The 14,943-nt window shown below is 42.6% G+C and overlaps 1 protein-coding gene across 1 annotated transcript in view; it reads left to right on the forward strand.

Moving 5' to 3' along the window:
• Positions 1–14,943, forward strand: part of ZNRF3 (zinc and ring finger 3) — a 146,036-nt gene that overhangs the window by 71,930 nt on the left and 59,163 nt on the right. The gene's annotated exons all lie outside the window — the stretch shown is intronic.

Below are 14,943 nucleotides of genomic sequence, written 5' to 3' on the forward strand. Positions count from 1 at the left end.
ACTAGTGAAACAGTGCCTGCAACCTGGCAAGAACATACTGAATGTGAGCAGCTGTTATCATGGTCTCTCCTCTTAGTGGTTGTGTTAAGCACTGCTCTAGAGGTGGAATGTGTGTTATCTCTCATCTTCACAATAACCGCATACTTGTCAGTATTGATATCCTTATGTATAGACGACAATACAGGAAGAATTCTGGCATGCTCTGCAGCTGATTGAGGAGGTGTTAGGCTGCTTGGGTCTAAAGCTTTGCTCATTGTCCTGGATCCTGACGTGTTCTTCTTGTGACAGGCCCTGGGAAGCAGCCTTGTCCTCTTGACCTGAAGCTTTGGTGTGGTCAGTTGTGAGAGTTGAGTACACTCTGTTGTCAAGCATGCAAGACCAGGGCCTTACTGGTTTGGCTGATAAAGGTACAAGTCACTTTTTGATTTAGCCAGCTTATTACTTACATAAACAGCAGAAGGAAGGGTAGCCACCATGGTGTCAGCCCTTTGGTCTTTGTCCTTCGTAATGATGCTGAAACAAAAGGGACCGGATGACCTCAGTGTGCTATGGGATGCTCTGTGGCTGAGATCCCACAATTTCATTCGAGAGTGCCACCAAACAGCTTTTACCTTCTGCAAGTCTGTTCTGAAGTAGGTGGGGTAGGAAGCTTCGTCCTTATCAGAACCCAGAGGTGACAAGACGCTGTCTTGTGACAGCCTTCCTGGAGATAGAGGAGGTGAGTGAGAGACGGTCTTGCAGTGCACCTCATGGTCCTCCTAGCATTTGCCTGGGCGAGATGGGTTTGTGGCAGAGTGCTATGGCTGAGAATTCCCTCTGGTCAGCAGGCCCACAGTCTCTGGAAGCATTTGGGTCTCCTTCTCTGATTTTTCTGCTGGTGTTTTTCAGGGCTAGTGAGCTTTTTAGGAATAAATATCAAGTTCATCCAACTGTTTTGTGTCTTTACATACACACAGTCACACAACATAACCTTGTCCTCATTTAGAAACACAATAAAACTTAGTAAGACCCTGCCTCAAAATAAAATAAAAAGGGCTAGGAATGTAACTCCGTGGCAGAATACCCTGGGTTCAATCTCCACACTGGGCGGGGGGGAAGAAACCCATGATAAATACAGGTTTCTTTGTGGAGAAACATAGAACTAGCTGATTTTTTTTTAACTGGTTGTCTTGGAATTAGACACTGCAAAAACTTTTCTGACACATAAGAACTGATTAGTTGAAGACCCCAGCAGTGTGTCCCTTATCTCCTAGTGCTCTGGAATGTTGGGGACAGGGGATAGTAACATAAAGGATCTCAAAACAAACTGTCCAGGGGTGCCCCCCCTTTTAATCAGCCATCACTAATATGAAATGCTGAGCACTGTGCCAGAGTTTCAAGGTGCCCTGTTGCTGACAAGGGTAGATTTAGGGAGTGACTTTAACAAGACACCAACCAGAGCAGATCCAGCCTGGGTTACAACCTCCCTAGTCCACTCTTCTTTGAGCAAGAACTTTTATAAGCAGACGTAATCAGGCATAGGTAGCTTAATGAGGTGAGGAATAGGCAAGAAACTGCCCTAGCTTGTGCTAATAATTCCTGATATATAGTGGCTGTCTCCAAGGAGCCCACAGCACAGCTCAGACATTATCTCATTAATCCCTCCAAAACCCCCATGAGGTAGGCAGGTGGCCGGCATTCCCCTTGCTCTCGGGATCAGAGAGAATGGGAGCCTTATGTGACTTGCCCAAGGTCGTACAGGGTGGCAAAGCCCAGCATATAATTTATTGCTTTTAACGTTTGAGTCTGTGGTTTCCTCTCCTCCGTATCCCTCTTCCCCCGCTATTAACAGACTACACAGGAATATTTTCATCAGGTGACTTTCATCAAGTGTCCCTTCCTGTAGTGCTCTTGGCTCTTTCTCTGGGTTTGGAAGCTTACCAGGCCAATTACAGAGAATCGGGATGGAATGAGGTGAATCTGTAGCCTGTGGGTTTAGCTAGTGAGCCCTTAAGGAACCCGAAGACACCATCTGCCTCCTTGGGGACCCTTGCCCACTCTGGACTCATCCCTGGTGTCCTGCCTTGTGTTGGTTTCTTGCTTGGTTGTGTGGTCTTGGAATGTTGAATGGAAGTTGCCTCTAACGCCCCTTTCACCAGCTTTCCCATTAGACTGTGCCATTCCCAGTCCTTTCATAGTTCTCTGGGCCCCTGCCTAGGGGGATACCCTTGTGCAACGTTATTATACCGCAGTCCACCCCACTTGCATCCAGCCTGGGAGTCCTTAGTGATTGAGTTTATTGACTTGTGCCATCTCACTCAGGTGAGGCAGGCGCCATCCCTGTTTAGAAGATGAGCAAGCTGAGCCTGGGGGAGATAAAGTAATTGCCTAGGCGGTGGAACTCGGAAGTGTTCTTTTCATTACACCATGACACTGATGATAATTGTCTCACCTCATTATATATTCTCCCTTCACTTACCCTTTATTTGCATAATTCATTTCTTTAATTTTTTTTTTTTTAGTTGCAGATGGACACAATACCTTTATTTATTTTTATGTGGTGCTGAGGGTGGAACCCAGTGCCTCACCCGTGCTGGGCAAGCACTCTACCACTGAGCCACAATTCCAACCTCTGCATAATTCTTCAATAACAGCTTCACTGAGATATAATCCACATGTACACACATCACCTGTTTAAAGTGTATAATTCAGGAGTTTTTAGTATATTCATTGTGTTCTATAACCAGCACCATAATCCATTCTAGAACATTTTAATCACCTCAAAAAGAAACCCCATCCCTTTTGGCTCTCATTTTCCTATTTTCCCACAACCCCTTGGACTAAGCAACCATTAATCTACTTTATGTCTGTATAGATTTCTCTATCCTGTATGTTCATAATATGTGGACTTTTGTGACTGGCTTCTTACACTCAGCTTCTTTGACCTGTCAGGTTTCTCCAAGTTGTGTAGTGTGTCCCTTTTAGTGCTGAACAATATTCCATTATACAGATATAACACATACTGTTTACCCATTTATCAGCTGATGGACATTTGGGTTATTTCCACCTTTGGGCTATTATGAATAATTTTCCTGTAAGCAAGATTTTGTGTATATAGGTTTTCATTTTCTTGAGTACATACTTGGGATGGAACTATTAGGTCACTTGCTAACTTTATGTTTAATTGTTCGAGGAACTTCCAGACTGATTATCAAAGCAGCTATGCCATTCTGCATTTTAACTGGCAGTATATAAAGGTTCTAATTTCTCCATATCCTAGCCAACACTTGTTGTTATCTCTCTTTTTCATTATAGCCATCCTAGTGGGTGTAAAAACATATCTCATTGTGGTTTTGATTTATGTTTCCTTGAGTGTTAATGATGTTGAGCAGCTTTTCAAGTGCTTATTGACATTTGCATTTCTTTTTTGGAGAAATATTTGTTCAGATCCTTTGCCCATTTTTTAATTGAATAATTTGTTTTTATTATTGAATTGTATGATATCTTTCTGTGTTCCAGTTGTAAGTCCCTTACCAGGTAGAAGATTCCCACATATTTTCTTCTGTTCTGTGATCATCTTTTTTACTACCTCCCACCCCATACTGGGGATTGAACCCAGGGGTGCTCTACCACTGAGATACATCCCCAGCCCCTTTCATTTTTAATTTTTGAGACAGGGTCTCACTAAGTTGCCCAGACTGGCTTTGAACTTGCCATCCCCTGCCTCCAGAAATTGCCAGGATTATAGATGTGTACCACCCCGCCTGGCTGTCTTTTTACTTTCTTAATGTTATAGCACAGAAGTTTTTAATCTTGTCAAAGTTCAGTTAATCTATTTTTTTCTTTAGTTGCTTATGCTTTTGGTATTGTGTCTATTTCCTCATCTTTCATTTGCTAGACACAAGTTTTTTGTATCTAACCCTTAGGAATGTAAGCAGATTTGGAAGGACCAGGACCCTACCCTTTGAATGGGGAAATAAGGCTTGGAGGTTATGTGACTCTTACAAGGCCATGTGAAAGTGACAGAGCCATGATCCGCCTCAGGCCAGTGTGGCTCAAAGCCTGTGTCATAGCACAGCAGGGTCAAGGTTTCCTGATGGAGTTGTTAGAAAGGCTCTGTTCCTAGGCTGGACACTAAAGTGTATCAAGAATCCCCATCTCAGAGTGGTTACTTAACAAATGTTGGATTATTCCTCCCATTTTAATTTTTATGTTTTTCTAATTAAAGAGACTTTCTGGAAAGAAACAAACTTAGACTCTTGATTGGGAGGTAATGAACCTATCTCTCAAAGGCTTACCTTCCTCTTCAGAAAACTTCTCACGATTACAAAAAACTGGGCTTATTACATTCCACCAGATCCTTCTGAAGAAATTCCTCCTGTTAGGAGTCATTGTCTTTATAAAGAACTTTGACTTGCACTTTATTGTGATACTTAGAGGATACATATTTTTAGACATATGGTAAAATGATCTTTTAGTTTTGTTTTTGTTTAGATTCTTTTTGTCTCTTTTTTTGTGTTGGTGTCGCTTTGGTCATTGTCCTTTTGAACAAACTCGATGTTAGAATGATGAGCTGAATTGCTGTCATCATGAATTAAAATAGACTTCATTGTTGATTCCACCCTGTTGCATTATACCTTTCTCTTGTGGGTTTTTTTTTTTTTTTTTTTTTTTCCTTTTCTTTCTTTCTTTTTCTGCTTTTGGTAGTAGTGTAGTGGGGATTGAACCCAGAGGTGCTCTACCACTGAGCTACATCACCAGCCTTTTTATTTTATTTTATTTTACTTATTTAATTTAATTTATTTTTTGGTACCAGGGATTGAACCCAGGGCACTCAACTATTGAGCCATATCCCCAGCCCTATTTAATTAATTAATTTATTTGTTTTATGTATTTAGAGACAGGGTCTTGCCAAGTTGCTTAGTGTCTCCCTAAGTTGCTAAGGCTGTCTTTGAACTTGTGATCCTCCTGCCTCAGCCTCCCAAATTGCTGGGATTACAGGCATGTGCCACCACACTCTGCTTATTTTATTTTGAGACAAATTCTTGCTAAATTGTCCACGCTGATTTTGAATTTGTGAGCTCCTGCCTCAGCCGCCTGAGTTGCTGGGATTATTGGGCGTGCACCATCATACCTGGCTCTCTTGTGCTTTCCTTGCTGAACACCAGCAGGCAACCTGTGCTGCCTTAGTAGTTGGCATGTTGCGTGCTCGGCATTATATGTGTGTCTGGATTTCCAACTTACACAGAGAGCTTTCTCTAGGGGGTGTGCTCAGCCCTGCTGAGCCAGCCCATTAGAAGCTGGTGTTCGTTGTGGGAAAGGAGTACATTTCTTTGTCAATGCTTGTTATTACCTAGTTTTGTCATTTTTTAATTTTTTATACTGTGTTATCAATAGAGCTCATTTATAAGAAAAAGCCCTGATAAGTTTCCAATTTCAGTTGTCAGTTGCATCAGCAGATGTACAAACATTTTAGATTTTTTTTGAAAACCTGTACTAATCAAACAGCGTTCCAGTAAGAGAGAGCTCAGGTCTTATTTGCCTTTTTTTGCCCAACGTCCATTCACAGGGTCAGTGCTCAGCAAACGTTGCTATGAATGGATAAAAGAATCCCTAAAAGAAAATTCTCCTACCAGTCTTACTCTCCAACCCATCAACTTTTTTCTTTTTCTTTTTGGTATGAGGGTATGGGGGATTAAATGCAGGGGTACTTGACCATGGAGCCATATCCCCAGCCCTATTTTGTATTATATTTAGAGAAAGGGTCTCAGTGAGTTGCTTAGAGCCTTGCTTTTGCTGAGACTGGCTTTGAACTTGTGATCCTCCTGCCTTAGCCTTCCTGAGCTGCTGGGGTGACAGGTGTGCCCCACCGCACCTGGCCCATCAACTTTTAAAATTCTTTGTTTCCCTCCAGTTCGGGGCCAGATACAGATATGGTTTTTAAACAGTATTGTTGTGTACATTAACTCTTAACATTTCATGCATACTTTTCCTAATATATCATCTTTATCATCTTTTGGTACAGAGGAGCCAAATGGGATATATTCTTTGATTTTCTCTAAAAAGTGACAGCCATTGGGAGAGATTCCAGCCAAGTATTCAGAAATCCAAAGTCCTCGCTGGGGAAGTGTTGATTTAATCCTCAGGCACATTGAGTTGGAAATCTCCAGCAAACAGCAGCCACAACCAGCAACTTTTTGTGTCTGGGTCTGTTTACATCCCCATTATAGCCGTCTCCATTGCTGTAACAACAAGGAAAAAAAAAACCCATATCCAGGTTGTTCGGGATTCTAGATCCAGAAAAAGGTTTAGACTCTTCATTTAAAGAACTAAAGAGTTGTCTATTTCTTTGTATATAGAAGAAAAAAAACTAATCCCTATGATTCAAGAGAAAAATGGGTGGGGCTGTCTTTTTTCCATTCCTTCACATAAATTATAGTCTTGATCCTAGCTACCACACCTTTAAGAAAAGGTCTGGACTGTTTGATGTGAAATTCTGTACCATAGCGACACCCTACCCTGGCTGACATCGGCGAAGGACAAAAGGAAGGAAGTTTCCCATTTAAATCCCCAGGAATTTTTTGATGAGATAATATTACAGAGTGAAAAGTCTGGTCCTCCTATTAGTTTAGAGTTTGGCTCCTGTGTAACAGTAACCTACTTAGAAGCAGGCGGCCCTTTTGAAGTTATTTTAAACTCTCAGTGGAGTGTAGAGATATTGTAACCTTGGATAAAAGCACCACCAGCCCCGGTTTCAGTTTTGCCCTTCAGACAGGTGGAAAGTGCAGCAGTGTATCTCAAGAATTTTGTGCTAAAAGCTTCTTAAAGAGCTGGTCTTGGTTTCAAAGCTTGGCTTGATGGACCATACTCAAGGGAACGTGGTTTTTTGTTTTTTTTTTTCCCTTCCCCTCCTTCTCCAGATATGTAACCTTGCCTGACACAGTCTTTGGGCTTACAAGTTCCCATAGATTCTTTGTCTATTAACAATAGTGAAACCATGATAGTCCATCTCATCTGGCTCTTAGAAATTTGAAGAAAGTACATTTTCATATTTCAACATTAAACCAGTTGTTCCATCCCTGATACCAGAGATGGTCTGGTGCATGTAGTACTTGTTGTTAACCATTTCTGCCTGTGTAGCTCCTTACCTGGAAATGAAAGTGGGATGTTCAGTGCCTCTTCTAGAGGTCTTAGGATCTTCAAGTGTCTTGGAGAAAACTGGAGCTTCCTGGAGTGATCACCCTGGTTATTGTCTGTCATCTCTGAGACACCAAAATCCATATCACACTCTGGTGCCACCTGTGAGTTACTTTGGGTTATGAGAGTGGTGAAGCCTGCAGGGTCTTCCTCCTCCACCATGTCCCTGAGTCATCCCATACTGTCTGTGTTCCCAGCCCTCCCCAGCCCAGGTCCTGGATGACTCTTAGGGTAGTCATCCCAACCAGTCTACCTTCAAGTGTACACTGTCTTGTGCAGGGAGCCTGTGGGGTCTCTCTTGGGCCTGACAAAATGCTTCCCCTCCTTTCCAGTGGGGAGGACCCATAGAATCTGCTGGGATACCTGGAGTAAGAGGTGTCCAGCAATGCATAAAGTTTTTGATCAAAATAATGAACCTGTATGTTCACACGCCTGTTACCCAGCCACTCAGTAAGATGAAGCAGGAGGATTGTGAGTTCAAGGGCAGCCTAAGTAATTTAGCAAGATCCTGTCTTAAAATAAAATAGACTGGGTATGATATAGCTCAGTGGTAAAGTGCTCCTGGGTGTTTGATTCCCAGTGCTGAAGGGGTCTGGGGAGGTAAAAAGTACCTCGTGGTTTAATGATAAAAAAGAGCATCCCACTGTCTTACCCTTCACCATTTCTGATGCTGTTGCTAGAGCAACTATTTTCAATTCTTTAGTGATTTCTTCTGCTCTTCACCTCAATGAATATTTCTCAACTTCTGTGAATAATGCCCATACTGCCACTTGATACTTTTAGTCCATTTTAAAATTGTCTTTTTATTTCCTGCTATGGAAAGATGAAGGTTTTGATCTCTTACTCCTTCTTTTTCCTCTGTCCCCCTTTTCCTTTCCTACATTCTTCCAGTCCAGTTATATCATTAATTATTGTTTATATCAGGGTTTGCATTAATTTGACTGTCAGCATCCTCACCTGGGCCTTGCCTGCCGGCCCTGCTCGTGGTCTATAATTCTAGTGTAACTTTTTATTTCTTTCTGGCGTTAGTAGTTGTGTGTCATTTCCTACTCCTTGCCCTTGGTTACTTGATTTTGCCATGTAACTGTCACATTTCATTCTCTTGTTCAGGACTGTAAAACTCTCCTTAGTACTGCACACCCATCAGGTAGTGATTCAGGATTTTGTTTGGCTCTCATGCACCCGTCATCCCCTGGCCTCATCTGGACAGGTCACTTGCTAGACTGGTTGCAGAGCCTTCATCCTGGGATTTCCCATCATTTCTCTGTTGGCTGCCTTGTGCCTGGATCCCATGCCTGCCTCTTCCTTATTTTAGTCTTTTTTGGTTTTGTTTTGTTTTTGCTTACTGCATCTTCTGAGATTGACACGGGTGGGACTTTTGAGTTTTGGAGGGAGGGTATCCTTTTCTCCTTCCCCTTCTACTGTCCCTTGGAGGCCCTGTCACCAGCCAGCCTGGCCGCGGTATTGTGTTTGTTACACGTTGGAAGCGTTGGCCTTCTGCGTGCTCGGGCTGGCGTGGATTCACAGCAGAGCTGAGGAGGTACTGTCTCTGCTCCTATGCCATTAGTAGCGAGTCTGTTTTGTCCTCTGAAAATGTCTGATGACTTGGTAATCAACTAATGTAAGAGCCAGATCTTTTAAAGTTCACCCAATAATTTGATTAAATCCTACCTATTTGTCCTGAACTCTCACTTAGCTAAGCAGAAACCCTAGTGGCTTAAGAAAAGCAAAGTGGAGTCGTGACAGCAGGCCTGTCTACCAGCGGACAAAGGCAGTTTGGCCAGTTGTAATTTGTTGAGCACCTGTTGAATGCAAGACTCTACATGGGGTAAATGGGGACTTCCAAGTAATACTGTGCTTTATCAGGGGGAGTGAAATGGAACATGGTAAGCATCATACAGAGTGTTTGGGATCAAAGGTGGAAGAAAATTAGTTGTATGGGCACATTCAGGAAAGCCTCATAGAAGGAGTGACATTTAAACTGATATCGAATTGCAGAATATTCTAAGTGAAGGCACAAAATACAAATGAGCATGATGAGTTCTAGAGAAGAGGATTTTTTTCTTTTGATTGAGCATCTATGTTATTATGTTAGTGTATTTTATCTCACTTAATCCTTAATATTCTGTTGAGGCAGATGTTCTTGTCCCCATTTCATAGACCAGAAAATCAAGGTTTATAGAGAGTCATCTGCCTGGGTAATGTGCTTCATAAGAGGCAGAAGTAAGATTTAGACACAAGATCACATGATTTCCAAGCTTTCCTTCTTTCCATCCTCAAATACCACTTGGGACAAAACAAGGAATAAGAGCGAGAGCCACAGCTGTATAATAATGATGGCACACTTCGCGATGAGGGACTAACTGGGAGCTTCCCCTTTCATTGATTTAAGCAAGATGTTGAACCTCCCAGACTTACTGTTCTGGTAGCATAAGGTCAAAGTTATAACAGGTCATACTTCCACCATGAAGCTTATCATTTGCATGAAGTTCTTCTGTGAATCCATCCCAGGAATTCTGCTGTCTTCTCATTTCGGGCTGTCCTTCTGTTCCTTAGAGAAGAAAACACTTAAGTGTTTACTGGTGTCTTCGTGGAGTTCCCCTCTAGGTTTCTGAGTCTATTAGACTTTTTCCTTTATGTTTTCTCAGCCTCCTGAGCTGCTGGGATGACAGGTATGCGCCACCGTGCCTGTCAGTGCCTGAGTTCTTACACATATGTTTTTAGCCTTCTTATAAATAGTAAGGCCAAAAATTCTTAAATTTCAAGCATTTGATTGGGTGAACCCCGCTCATCCAAACATTTTAAGAAAGTAAACTGAGAAATGACTGTAATTTTAAAATGTTTATATGCCACATTAAGTTCAAAGTTACTGTGTTTAAAACATTGTATGCTGAGGCATCCTAAGACTAATTCTGAATGATTGAGCCTTCAGAAGTACACGCAGGCCCTACAAGTCGTCAGTCTGAATGATACTGGCTGGTGGGAATTAGGAAGCACGGTTTTTATGTGACAGCTCTGTGGAGCAATGGTGTGGAAGCGATGCCTAGCTGAACCTTTGCAAGAAGTGTGAATTTCAAGTGTAGAAGGTCTTCATTCTGAACAGATGGCTGCTATCCGGAAAAGGACCTTGGGCTCTTTTTAAATTAAGGGCTAGTATTTTTTAGTAGGCAATAAATAAAGGTTTGATTGGGGCTGTATCTTGAAAAAAATAAAAAGTGAAAATTTTGTTTTTTTTAACTTAACAAGTTAAATGGTACTGACAGCCCTTGTACCCTTGTACAGATTAATGGGAGTAAACAAAGAGAAACTCATGTGGGTAGTGTTAAGACACTTTCCACAGACTTGGCTGAGACTGTGGATATGGTATCCTTCACTTATGTTTGACTTCAGCAGCATGATCATCAAGAGTCATTTCCGAGTGGGAGGACTCTCACTTTGCTCAAAGTTCTCTCTTAACCATTTGATCATTCTGTATGGAAGTGCCCATGAATATTTCTTAATCTTTAATAGATTTTTTTTACCATTGACTTTGAGTGGAATCCAGTAATTGAATAATTAGACTTTCATGGGCCAGGCGCAGTAGTATGCCTCTTGTAATTGCAGCAACTCTGGAAACTGAGGCAGGAGGATCTTGTATTTGAGGCCAGCCTTAGCAACTTAGCAAGACCCTGTTTCAAAAATAACAATAAAAAGGACTGGCAATGGAGCTGAGGGATGTAGCTTAATGTTAGAGCATTTGCTTAGCACATGCCAGGCCCTGAGTTCAATCAGTGGTAAGGCACCCCCAGGTTCAGTTCCCAGTACCAAGAAAAGACTTTCATGAACTCTATTAAATTCTGTATTGGTTGCTGATTTGCAGTTGTAGTTTGCAACTTTTTAATGTAGTCTCTTTACTGTCTCATTTGGTATTTCAACAATTGGAAAGAGTTTGCTATAAAGATTAAATGAAATTAAAAAACATAAACCTAGGAGCATAATATATGCTCAAAGAATAGGAAACCTCTGCTTCACTGTTCCAGACATGGCACAAATCATTTGCATTTGACACCTTTGCCTAGAAGATTATTCTTTGTGACAGGTCAGCTCATTAATGAATATTTTCATGTATGACTATTTCTGTACCCTGTAAAACAGAATCTGAGCTCATAACTCTGAACCTTTGGTAAAGGAACCTTGGGGTGTTAACGACTATAGTCTTGGGATGGTAGGTATTTCTGGAAGCAGATACTGTTGTCAAGGGTGAGTTGACAGCAACCTGAGTCCTATGATATTATCTTCCAGCAACTGGGTTGAAGGAGACAGTTATATTTGAGAAACATAGTAGGTAAGATTGAATTTGCAGGCTTGGGCACCTGGGGATGTAGACGGGAATAAGGTACTCCGAAGAGAGGGAGCTAGGTGTGGAGATAGGAAGTGGTGCAGTGGATGATAAGGTGGTTCTGGATCCTATGAGATGATTTTGGTAACTTCTTTACCCTCCACAGGAAAACAAACAACCCATGCCAACCAGTTGTACTCACTAGTGCTTTCAAAACATTCTTTTTGGTTTTAAGGCTTTGATCCTATTCAGACGTCAACACCTTTGACAGGACTGACATGGTGAGTTGCTAACAGTCACCCTGGTGTCACTGGAAGAGTCGACAGGGGAGTCTTGGGGGACAGTGTGAGTGCTGAGGAGAGGAGAGAGAGCCTGGCATGAAGTGCAGCCCAGGGTGCTGGCATGACAGACTTGAGTGGACCCTGACAGATGCTCGGGAACCCTTGCTTGTGTTTGATGTTTACGTAGTTCAGATTTCTGCTTGCCTGGGGACGCACTCTTGACATGCCCTTTGTGTGGCGCTGAGCTGCTCCTCCATGGCATGAACCCCTGGCCTGGTCAGGCCCACTTCCTCCTCAGGATGACTGCCATGGGTTAGACCTCAGCCTCGACTTCTGCTGCTTGTGGGTCCCTCCCCAGTCCTCATCTGCTGCCTCCCAGGCTCACCTTCTCTTCAACTGCCCTTGACGGTCCTTCCACTTCTTCCCACAGTAGCTTTGCTTTTGCATTGTGGGTGTTCAGCCTTTGAGGACATTTAGCTTACCTTGTGTCATGTTTACTGTAGGTTTTTTCTCCCATGTGTGTGCGTATTCTCCCTAACTTAGCATTTCTTAAAGTGGCCTGTGAACAGAGTGATCATATCAAATACAAACAGGCTTACTACACTCGAAGTAGGAAATGGTGGTTTTAGCAAAGAGTAAAGCTTTTTGTTGTTGTTGGTCTGGGTTTGTTCTACCACTGAGCTATATCCCTAACCCTTCGTATTTTTAATTTTGAGACAGGGTCTGGCTAAGCTGCCGAGACTAACCTTGAACATGAGATCCTCCTGCCTTAGTACAGGCATGTAGCACTGTGCCTCACAAATTTTTGTTTTTTAAACCATAATCTTCTGCATAGCTTTAATTTACAAATATAGATCCCAGTCCCTATGAAGTTTCTCAGTGTTATTTACTTGTGAGAGAACCTGTTTTTCATCTTGTGGGAATGGTGTTCTGCAGGACACAATTCCAGAAGGACTGCGCTAATTGGCTTTGGTTCTGGAAGTGTGGAAACTGCACTGCCCTTCACTGTGGATCCCCACGTTAACTGAGGGCAGCACTAGGCAGATGGCAGTCATTTCTTAGTAAACAAACTCAATTCAGTTGTTTGATTTCTTTTTTTTTAAACAAATGTTTCTATTGTGGTAAAATTCATACAAAATCCACCATTTTGACCATTTTGAAGCATATAATTCAGTGGCATTTAGTGTGTTCACAGTGTTGTGCAACCATGACCACCACATTGTTCCAAGAACGTTTTCATCACCCCCAAGAGAAAACTCTGCACCTATTAAACAGTCACTCCCCATTTTCTCCTCCCATGGCAACCACTAGTCTGTTTCTGTGGTCTTCTCTATCTGAACATTTTATATAAGTGGATTTGCATAATATGTGGCCATGTGTGCTAGGCCTCTTAGAGTTTTAATTAAGATACAAGGTCTTTGCCCTGAATGATACCTCTGCTCCTCCAAAGCAGTTCTTTATCATTGATTAAACTGCATAAATGTGTAAGTAACAAAAAGCAATCATCTATCTGGAAACCCCCAAGTCACGTGGGCAGGTTAATATCATGGACTACAATGGAAAAGGCTCAGAAGCATGGTTGCCATTGCTGTGGCTTGACCTGGGATTTCAGGAAACTGACTTGAACCTTGCTGGTTTGAGCCAAGACTCAGGTCCTTTCCTGGAAGTCAGAGGTGGTACATCCTCACCCATTCCCAGTCCAGGAGGAGGAGGTCTCAGCATTTCAGGCTACTCGTCATTTATTAACTGTAGAACATTCCAGAGTGGGTTATGTCCTACAGTGGTGCCCTGGGGAAAGGTCCACTGTACTGGAGAGCCCTCTTTGGTTCTTTGGGAAAACTCTTTTGAGCCTGAGGGCTCAAGCAAAAATTGGAAGTCCCAGGGCTCTCTATTTCTTGGAATTCCCAGGGGACAGAATACTCAGTCACTATAGAGACAGCTATTGGCAGCCCCTTCTGTGGCACCTGTGCTCAGCAGCAGTAACCCTTCACTTGCTTTGTGGGCTTATGCAACCATTTCCTCATTATTCCATGGAGTTCAAATTCCAAGGATCTCTAATCTGGGGGCTGCACCCTTTGTCCCCCTGTCATTGTACCACTCACTGTCCAAAGGTGTGTCACCCATCTGCCTAAGTACCCACTGGCCAGACACCATATTCTGCCTAAAAATCTGTAAAAATGTAAGAACCTGTGGGGGCTGGGGATATAGCTCAGTTGGTAGAATGCTTACCTTGCATTCACAAGGCCATGGGTTCAATCCCCAGCACCACAAAAAAAGAACCTGTGATACTGTCTTGGTGTCCAAACTCCCTCCTAGTTTTTGAGCCTTTCTCTTTGCCTTCTTGGTGTAGAGTTTGACCTGTCTACTGGGCAAGCTGGTCTCATTCTTCTTCCCCCTGACCCTGTACATCTTCTCTTACCAGCTCTTCCCTGGGCTTGGAATGATGGCCCTGACTGGTCTCATTCTGCCTTTGAAACTCATGAGGCTTAGCAGCTATGTGAAGCTTTCCCAAACATTCTAGCAACCTTTGCTGTCTGCACTAAACCTTTGTTTGTTGTTCTCATACAACTGGAAATATTTTTTTTCCTAAAGATACTCTGTCTTTCTCCCTCTCTCAGTCAGGTGGCCAGCTCTCAGAGGAAGGGATCATACAAAGTAAGCAGGTAGAGTGAGAAGGTACTCAACTATGAATCTGAGTGCCAGATCACCTCTAGGTGCGCCACTTGATGACTGTGTTGTCTTGGAAAAGCCACTAACCTTCAACTTCTGTTCTCATCTGTAAAACAAGTGGGGGATAAGATTGGATGTAGTAGTTTCCTATATGCCGCTGTAACAAGTTACTACAAACTAAATGGCTTAAAGCAGCGCCAGTGTATTCTCTTATAGTTTTAGAAGTCAGAAGTCCAAAATGGGTCTGCAGGGACTGCATGCCTTGGAAGCTCTAGGAGAGAATCTCCTTGTTTTTTCTCAGCTCCTGGAGGCTGCCTATTTTCCTTGACTAATGACCCTCTCCCCCATCAGAGTACATCACTCCAACCTCTTCTTTTGTCATCTCATCTCCTCTTGACTCTTCTCCTCTTGACTTCCCTTTCCTTCCCTTTCTTCCCCCCTTCCCCCCCTCTTTCCCTTTTAAGGACCCTTTTAATATATTGGGTCCACCTGAGTAAT

This window comes from Sciurus vulgaris, assembly GCF_902686455.1.
Source record: "Sciurus vulgaris genome assembly, chromosome: 8".
NCBI lineage: Eukaryota > Metazoa > Chordata > Mammalia > Rodentia > Sciuridae > Sciurus > Sciurus vulgaris.